Genomic DNA, 9,180 nt, shown 5'->3' with positions numbered 1-9,180 from the left:
CCGCAACATGCGTATCTACGCAAAATTGCGGAAACCGCGTATCATATCCGTACGTGCTCGGTGAAGCGAATTTGGACTGGACTAGCACTCGCTTTTAGACTGATAGGAAACAACAAGTAAAAATGCTTAATAGATAATGAGTCTGGAAGTTGGACTTAGCTAAGCTAGACCAGAGTCAGAAAAGTGCAAGACAGTATTATCTTGTACTACAATTGATCTTTACTTCCTTCTTTGTTGCTGCACTAATCTGTGGCCACTAGTCTTGCATGCATGAGAATATCTTTGTCAACTCTGCCACGCAGGACTAGGCTGTGTGGAAAAGGCTAGAGTGATCGAGGACATTCAGTTCTTTAACCTAACTAGCTCTCTTGTCTTGGGATGGGAAGATTAATTTGGTCTTTGAATGTTGATTGCTATGTGATTTGCGTGTCCGTTTGGCCAGGTTAATTTTAAATGGTTGGCTTACGTGCCAACGTTGCTTTTTGTTGCCTTGGTGTAATCCAGATCAATTCGACTACGGTCTTTCCTGTTTTCTGCGCATCAACAGAAATGTTTAGATACCAAATGGGACTGTTGGAGATGGTGTCTCAGAAGCGGTGTACTAAATGTCTACTAGATGTTGACTTGCTATGTTATATCTTTTCCATTGGTTCATTTTGTATCCACGATCTCTAATCGATTTTTATAATCTGTGGTAACTTCCTAATAAAAATAGCTATGTGTATGCATTGATTGGTGCTGACACCGGAGATCCTTCCTCTTTTTGAAAATAAATAAATAGATCACACGATGACGTGTGTACGTGTAATCTGATGTTTGCATATTAGATATCGTCACAATGTATATAAAAGGCTTAAGTTCTGTTGCTGAATCAGTCGATAATATTTTTTCTATACGACTACAGGTGCCAAAGCGTTTTTTGGTCTGGAGCCTAAACAACCCTAAGAGCATCCTCAACAAGGAGTACTAGACGGGTACCAAGAAACAAATGACCAATGTGGAGGAGAGATGAATGCCACATCTAAGTAGTGGTTATTTGAAAAAATAACATGTACTACACGGATACCTAGACAGAAAAGAAGATGACATGTGGGCCCATCAAGAAAAAGAAATGAATAAGAAAAAAGAAAACATATTGAAAAAGGGAGAGAAAAGTTTTTGGATCAACCACCATTAGAGATGCCCTGGAATTTCATTATCAATCATTTTTTTACCACATCAAAAAAAATTAATTAGTGTGTCTCAGTATTATTCGATTAAAATTTTATTCATATTTCACAGAGTAAAATGCATCGGAGGTCCTAATTCTTTCGTTAAGGTCCCAAGTTAGTCCTCATCCTTTGAAATTGCACGTTTCAATCCCAATTGTTTCATAAATGGTTCAGCGAAGGTCCTATGGTGGTTCGGACGCGTGCCTCCGGCTGACGTGGCTATTTGGGCCCACATGTTAGGTGCCAAGGTGGACTATTTTTTTTCAAAAAACCCCTCCTCTTTCTCCTCTGTGCCAAATATTTCCCTGACTGGTGGACCCACGTGTCTTCTCCCTCCTACTGTGCAGCATTGTCCATTCCGAGTTCTGGAGGAGAGGCGGAGGCGCGGCTTCGGCTCACCAGCGTGTGAGGAGAAGAGGGCGGCTCGATGGGGAACGAAGGGAGAAAATGAGCAGAGCCGGCTCGAGGGAGGAGAGAAATAGTGGGGGGTTTTTTTTTTGGAAAAAAGAGTCCATCTTGTCACCTGACATGTGGGCCCAAGTAGCCACATCAGCACCCGACAGGCGCCGGAACCACACTAGGACCTGTGCTGAACCACTTATAAACCAATTGGGACTCAAATGTGCAGTTTTAAAAAATTAGAACTAACTTAGGACATTTGTGAAAGAATTAGGACCTACGATGCATTTTACTCTTTCGCAAATGTATCAATGAAAAATTATTTGTGACATGAATATTTCATTCAAATATTAATTTACATGTGGAAGTAGAGATGCCACGTGTTGGTTTGTGAATATGGACTGTCCGGCCCCAATAGGCACCCAAGCCGGTAGAAATGATTTTCCCTGAGATACAATTCTGTTGTGGAGAGCACTTTTTTTGTTGTCGATGAATCTATTTAAGCCGATCTCAGAGCTGTCTGGCTTAAGCTTTAAGAGATGGTTCGCTCCGTGGACCTGCCATTCTGGGCACCTCGGGCATCGGCAAACATTCCCACTTAGGCTGGTCACAGTGCATGGTAATTTAGAATAGTAACATGTCTTTGTTACTCTACCTTCATAGTAGGTAGTAACATATATGTGGTGTCATGCATTATGTCATTTATTAGCTTGTAAAATCATCTTGCCTTGATTTGTGTGATGTTATGGTAACATATCTAGTTATCACAAACATCTCTCTCCTCGTTAATAACATGCCACATCACCAAATTTGCTTAGTTATCACTAATGTTAACATCTATGTTGCTCTCACTATGTGTACTGTAACTAATTAATAAGCATCTCACTGCACCGGACATTAACTCTTTTGAGGGGATCAGCAGACATAAATGATCCATGCATTTTTAATCTAAACTGGGGAATGCATGATCGTTTGCAAAAGGGAGCTTTTAATTGTGGTCATCACGAACATGCATGGCAGTGCACATGAGCAGCATCTAAGGATTGGATATGCTCCACTTTGTCAATGGAGGTACGTAGTAATAGGGAAAGGTCTTGGAATATGCTATCTGTGCACATTTCTTAATCTATACAACGGCGGAGCTAATTATCAGTTTTGTGTACAATTAATCTTGCTTGGTTTTACTACGGTACTGCTTGAGTTTGTATGTTGGGAAACGGCTCAGATCGATCGCTCCTGGCCCGAGCACGATATGATGGTCGAAAACACGTGGAGCAGGGAAGCGCTATACCGAGGGTCGTAGATACCCTTGGCCAAAGAAGTTGTACTGTAGTCGTTCCGATTCTAAATTATTGTCGAAATATTACGTGTATCAAGACGTTTTTTAAGAATAGATACATTCATATTTGGACAAATTTGAACTAAAAATTTAGAATAAAAAGAGTACGAGACTTACGGTGCTCCGTGCGCTTGGAGCACACGGTCGACCCCCTGTCCGTTTTTGGTACCCTCGTTTTTTATTTGCCCCGCGCCATTTCGGCCGCATGTACACATGACTCTATTTCTATCTAATCAATTTCAGTTCAGTCAGCTCCTCTCCTCTTTGTAGCTGTGCTGTAGCCTTTGGCTCTTTTGTAAGTTCCAACTGTTATTAATGAATTCGGCAGTGCCGTTTCTTCAAAAATAAAAGACAGTTGACTGCCTATTCCTCATAAAAAAAGTTTGCAAAAAAGTCTTTCAAACTAATTGACTTTCGGAGGCAAAAAAATTTGAAAGTGAACTTTTCAGAAAAAAGAACATAGTTCTTAGAGAGAACTTTCATCTTTTGGAAGAAATGAAACCTTTCAAGATTTTCCGAGAGAACTTTCCTTACTTTTTGGAGAGAATTTTTCAAAAATAAAAATCCTTTTTCCTTCTAGAGAAACCTTTCGTGATTTTCGGAGAGATTCTTTTAAAGCAACTTTCAAGCACTTTAGGCGCAACATTCACTATATATGTTGGGTACTTGGGTATTTGCATCTTATGAGAGTAATAAACGATCCAAACTTTCAAGTATGCACTATACAATCATACAATTCACAAATAAGTAAGTATTGGGAAGCCTTTTCCTATATTTTTCCAAAAAAATAGTTTTCATTTCTAGAGACAGGATAAAATTGGTAAAGTATATACCCAGTTTGACTTGGGGAGAATTTCTATCCTAATTGGGACATATAACCAACCGTCTTGATGCATCAAGAAAACTATTGCCGTGGATGAGTCCGGGTGCAACCTTAGGAGAGGTCGCACGGGATTTTTAACCCACTATATGGATGGCACGCTATCCGCTTAGATAGGCACGGCCTAAAATGGATATCTAGTTTTTTGACTCCCAAAACCTGTAAAGTCTTGTTACGTTATTATTGTCCTCTTCCTCTTCCACGATGCTTCTCCGGGTCCACGATGCTTCTCCGGGTTAGTCGCCATTGCCAACTGTTAGAACCAGGAAACACGTTGTGTGATTTCATCGTTGAGAAGATGAGCAAAGTTTCCACTACATTATATCTCACGACAACTCCTGAACGGTAAGCAAAACTTATCCGCTAAGTATCTTGGGTCCTCTTTTTGTGCAAATCGGCTATCCTTTTCCGAAGATCGAATTAAACACAAAACGATCAGCCGATTTGATCTTTTAACCCTCCAGCAGTCAATCTGGTGCCATCCGAGTCAGCATATCATGTAATGATGGTGAAATGTCTGGACTCGGAGATCGATTGACAAATTACATTTCCCAATCAAAGTGGACCTCCCTAGCTCGTCATCCGTGCAGATACGGGCGTATAGATATATAATATGGTGGATGATGCTATGCATCCATGCTTACATGCACCTCCTAATCATATCTCAACATCATCTAGACCGAAAATTGCTTTGGAGTTTGGATAGGCATAGATCACTTTATTTTGTATATCTGTCCAGGAAAGTGCGGCGATCGACGCTGGTAGTGCAGTCTCGCTCATTCATTCATTTGTGAAAAGCGATGATCGATGCAATTCGGCAGCCAAAGTCTTTTGTTCCTGCCGGTACTTTCACGGCCGGTGTTACCTGGCCAAGCCCGCGCGGGTTCTAATTCTATATATCGGCCGGCATCCATGAACAGCATAACTTTGCCTGAAAGGTGATGTAGTGCCTGAATCCACGCGCGCGTACACTTGCAAGATCTCGTGCATGTTGGTCTACAGTCCAATCCACTAGTACGTCTGAGTTGTGATGAGAAATTCCTGGAAATTTCGGTGGCCGCTGAGACGCCGCGTCGTGAATTGAGCTCGTGTGCGTGCATGAACGAAGGAATGGTGCAACCGGGTTATAGCACTTTGAGGCAAACGATATCGTCCTGCTCTGTACTCCTTCCATTCCACAATACAACCGTATAGATTTATCACATTTGTTTCACAATACACCTCATTTTTTTTTTCTTATCCACACCCGGCCAATAGCTACTCACATTCATTTATTATTAACCCAATATAAGTGGTGAGGCATTAGAAATGAGAATTGTGTTGGTCCAAGTGCACAAATTTATATGAGGTGTATTTTGGAATGTAGCGAGTACTAGTCTTTCTGGAACTTTTCCTTTAAAAAAAACACTAGTCTTTCCGTAATGTAACATGAATTTTGGACGAGCACGAGCTATTTTGTCTGTTCCCTAAGCTGTAGTGATATCAGTCCTACCGGTCAAGGTCCCACCTGAGTATTCCCTCTGATCTTAAATTCTTGACTCAATTTTGTCCAAATATGGATGTATCTATTCATAAAAGGCGTCTAGATACATGTAATATTTCGACAACAATTTAAGATCGGAGAGAGTACCATTAGTATTTAGCACAAATTTGTACTAAGCGAGCAATATATTATATACCTATTCATTGTACAATTTGTAATTTCCAATATCCTTAACAGCTTTTTCTAAAAATATATCCTCATAATAAGAAATACGGATTTCCTATGCCTCAGTCGCCTGATAAATGATCTTTCTCAGTCGTTCTGTTTGTATGAAAACCCAAGGGCCGTTTTGTGCCAGCATAAACTAATTGGTTTGGTGGCCGGTACCACACTAGCACTTTAGGAGGTTGAAAGATCGAGTCATGGTTATCTATGTTTTCTTGTTTTTCTTTTCTTTTTTTTCATTTCCTTTTTCTTATTTGTACCTTGCTTTGTTTTTATTTATTTCTCTCTGAATTTTTTTTCATTATTTATTGTAACTCTAATTTAAGGGCGGGTGACTATAATAATTTTATAGTAGCCTGTTGCTCATGACTATCACGATGTAATTTTTATTACGGGATTTAGATCTCGGTTGAATCCATAGCCTTTGTATATTGCGTGGATTTTATATTGGTCCAGGTGCAACTGCAACTTTTCTAATTCCAACTGTAATTTTTCTTATTGCAAGCCAGTTCGAACCATACTTTTTTTAATTGCAAGCTAATTGCAACCGCAATTTTTCTAATTGCAACCATAAATTTTTTCAGTTGCACAATGATTATAACTATAATTTCTTAATTGCATAAGAGTTTCAACTGTAACTTTTAAAATTGCACAACGGTCGCAACTATGATTTTTGAAACCTGACCGAACAACACGAGATAAAAGATCAGCCAGCATCCGGCAGCTGCATGCTACATCGACTGAGAACTACGACTGAGGGCTAGCCATTCCCTAAGAAATATCTCAGTTAATAAAGGTAGTTGGGCCCAAGTCACCAAGAAATCCAATACTATACATGCACTGCCACGAAAGTATACTGCATTTCAGATTACATCAGTTGCATAATCTGGGAAGAGATTTATTAATAAAGAGACGAACACTCACCAACCATGGATCAGCATGGTACCGTCTCTGCTTTAATTTGTGGCCTTGAAGCACATGACCCACGATCTTGTAAAGCTTCATCCAGACATGCATGCATTGCACCTAACGTTAATGATGTGGCGATCGACGAATTCGTGGGGTTTAGAACGATCGGGAACTGGTCATGTCCTGACTGACATAGCAGCAGCTTTGGTACGATTCACTTGACATTGTCAAGAGCTGAAGAGAGAAGATATTAAATTAATCTTGCATCTGAGTCTAAAGATATTATTGTTTCCTTGTTGTGGAGTGTATTTATTAGGAAAAACTAACCAAGCTAGCATTGCTTAGGGCAATCACGGTGCTAGTATCGTATCCTAAGTACTCCATCCGATCCTAAATTGTTGTCAAAATATTACATGTATCTAAACATTTTTTAAGAATAGATACATCCATATTTGAGCAAATTTAAGTCAAGAATTAAGAATCAGATGGAGTATTAAATAGTGGTTTAGATACATTTCAGCCAACGCATTGTATCTTGCTTTCTACTATCTAAATTGATCTTTATTTAATATGGTTTGGGATGTATGTTGGGAAAAAGCTAAGACTAACCTAAATTCTATATATAAGCTGACAGTAAGATTAACTATGTAATACTTGTAGCACGTAAGTCAATGGCACGTCAACCCAGGGTCTATCGATTACAAGAAGCTTGAGAAATTAAAGGCCCAAGCTAGCTAGAAAGAGAAAAAAGGAGACATGTGTGCATGTCTAAAGGTGAGCCGAGAAAAGCGATCGAGCGGATACAATGGATAAACCAAAGGCGCATACAGAAGGCGGGTCTATCTCTCTCCCGTCCGGCGCTCGACGGCTCCGAGTCTCCGACTCCTTATCAAAGCTCACATCTTGCGCCAACGCTACTAAAAAAACAGTTATCAGTAACGGTAGAAAAAATATATTAGTAACGGGCCGTCCGTCCGTCACTATGACCCGTGACTGATGCAGTGGCGAGCATCCCACCCGTTACTGATGTTAAACACATCAGTGGCGGGCAGCAGGTGAGCAACCGACACTGATATGAGTTTTGCCAAAAAACAAAAAGCAGGCCATAAGCCCGCATCTTCTATTCAATAATCACAAACCAAACAAATTAATCTAATGAAACAACAAATCCGGCTGCGTACAATCACAGTACAATCTAAAACAACAAATCACAATACAATCTAAATCAGCAAATCACTAGAACCCGTGGCTTTGGCGGCTCATCTCCACAGCGGCAGCGGGAACCCGAGGGCTTCGTCTCCTCGGCGGCGGCGCCCTCGGCGACTGCATTAGGAGGGGAGAGAGTGAGAGGGAGAGATCGAGAGAAGGGAACGAGGGAGATAGACATACCTTAACTCGCGAGTTTACCGACGACGATTTCCTCCTCTCCACCCGCGAGTTCACCGACGACGAGCTCCTCCTCTCCACCGGCGGTTGGTGGCCACCATCTGTGAGAGAGAGAGAGAGAGTGAGGGAGAGAACAGAGGGGCAAGGGAGAGCAGAGAGCCGGGAGAACGTCCCTGCGGTGTGCAGCGGCGATTTGGTTGCCGGATCCAGCGACGAGCTGACGGGAGGCTGCGCCCGCACCCTCCTCCGCGGCGGCGGCGGCAGGAACCGGGGGCTGCACCCGCGCCCTCCTGCCCGGCGGCGGCGGCCGGGACCCGTGGCGGCGCCCTATCCCTCGGGATGGAGGCACGCACAGAAGAGAGAAGAGAGGGAGGAGGGAGAAGGAGAGGTAGAGATGGATCCGGCGGCGGCGGCGCGACGGGGCGCGGTCATTGGAGACCGGATCCGCCACCTTCGGTTCGGGGAGGAAGCCGGGGAGGGACGGAGGAGTCGTGGTAGGCTGGATGGAGAGAGGCAGATGGAGGAGGTCAGGAGGGAGGGAGGCAGAGAGAAGAGCTCGTGGGAGAGAAAGAGAAATAGAAGAGATAAGGAGGAGGAGGCGGCGGCTCGGTATAGAGAGAGGAGGTGTGATGGGGTTAGGGTTAGGGAAAGTTTTTATAGGCCAGAGACTGGGTTGGGCCTCAATCGGCTTGGTCGGGCCTAGAAAACGCATCAGTGGCGGGCTTAACTTTTAAAACCGTCATTGACGAGGCCAAACATGTTTTTTTTTGTTTTTTTATATTCCGTATAATACAAAGTATTTTCCATAACTAAGTTGGTCAATAAATTATGAATATGGTCTACATTCTTTGAAGATGTGGTAGGTTTCATTTTGAACCGTATTAATTATAGTTGTTTCACACAAAATATCTCACCTTTGGCGTTTCGAAAATGGGACATCATTCACATGCATAACCAAACATTTGTAAACCTCTTTGGTAATATTGTTTTTTATCAAAAGATGTACCTTTGTTAAAAAAATAGATACATTATCATGAAATGTGGCATAGAAATGGACAAAACTTTGGCCATTTGGCCTAAAACATCAAGTTCAACCATGGGAAATAACAATATTGCACTACATATGTCATTTTTCAAATGTTACCATATGATATTATTGTTCCACTATGTTAAGCAAGAAAAAATAAGACTTCAGCAAAAAGAATCACATTTTTCTGATTTTTTATGAATTAATTATGATTTTTTTCAATCTCCAAAGCCCAAAGGACTCCAGTGGTCATCAGTGACGGGCCTAGATGTAAAACCCACCACTGATATGTATTTTTGTGATTTTTGCAATTTTTAATAT

The 9,180-nt window shown here is 41.7% G+C and overlaps 1 long non-coding RNA gene across 1 annotated transcript; it reads right to left on the bottom strand.

Annotated features, from left to right (window-relative positions):
- Nucleotides 1-7,534: 7,534 nt before the first annotated feature.
- Nucleotides 7,535-8,049, bottom strand: LOC112269935. The gene is made up of 2 exons (XR_002962197.1): nt 7,836-8,049; nt 7,535-7,769 (listed from the first exon to the last, which is right to left on the bottom strand). It is a non-coding gene; the product is annotated as an uncharacterized LOC112269935 (long non-coding RNA).
- Between the last annotated feature and the right edge of the window lie 1,131 nt (nt 8,050-9,180).

This window comes from Brachypodium distachyon, chromosome 1 (genome assembly GCF_000005505.3).
Source record: "Brachypodium distachyon strain Bd21 chromosome 1, Brachypodium_distachyon_v3.0, whole genome shotgun sequence".
Classification (NCBI taxonomy): Eukaryota; Viridiplantae; Streptophyta; class Magnoliopsida; order Poales; family Poaceae; genus Brachypodium; species Brachypodium distachyon.
The sequence above is the reverse complement of the archived record's forward strand: the minus strand, read 5'-3'. Positions and strand labels throughout refer to the sequence as shown.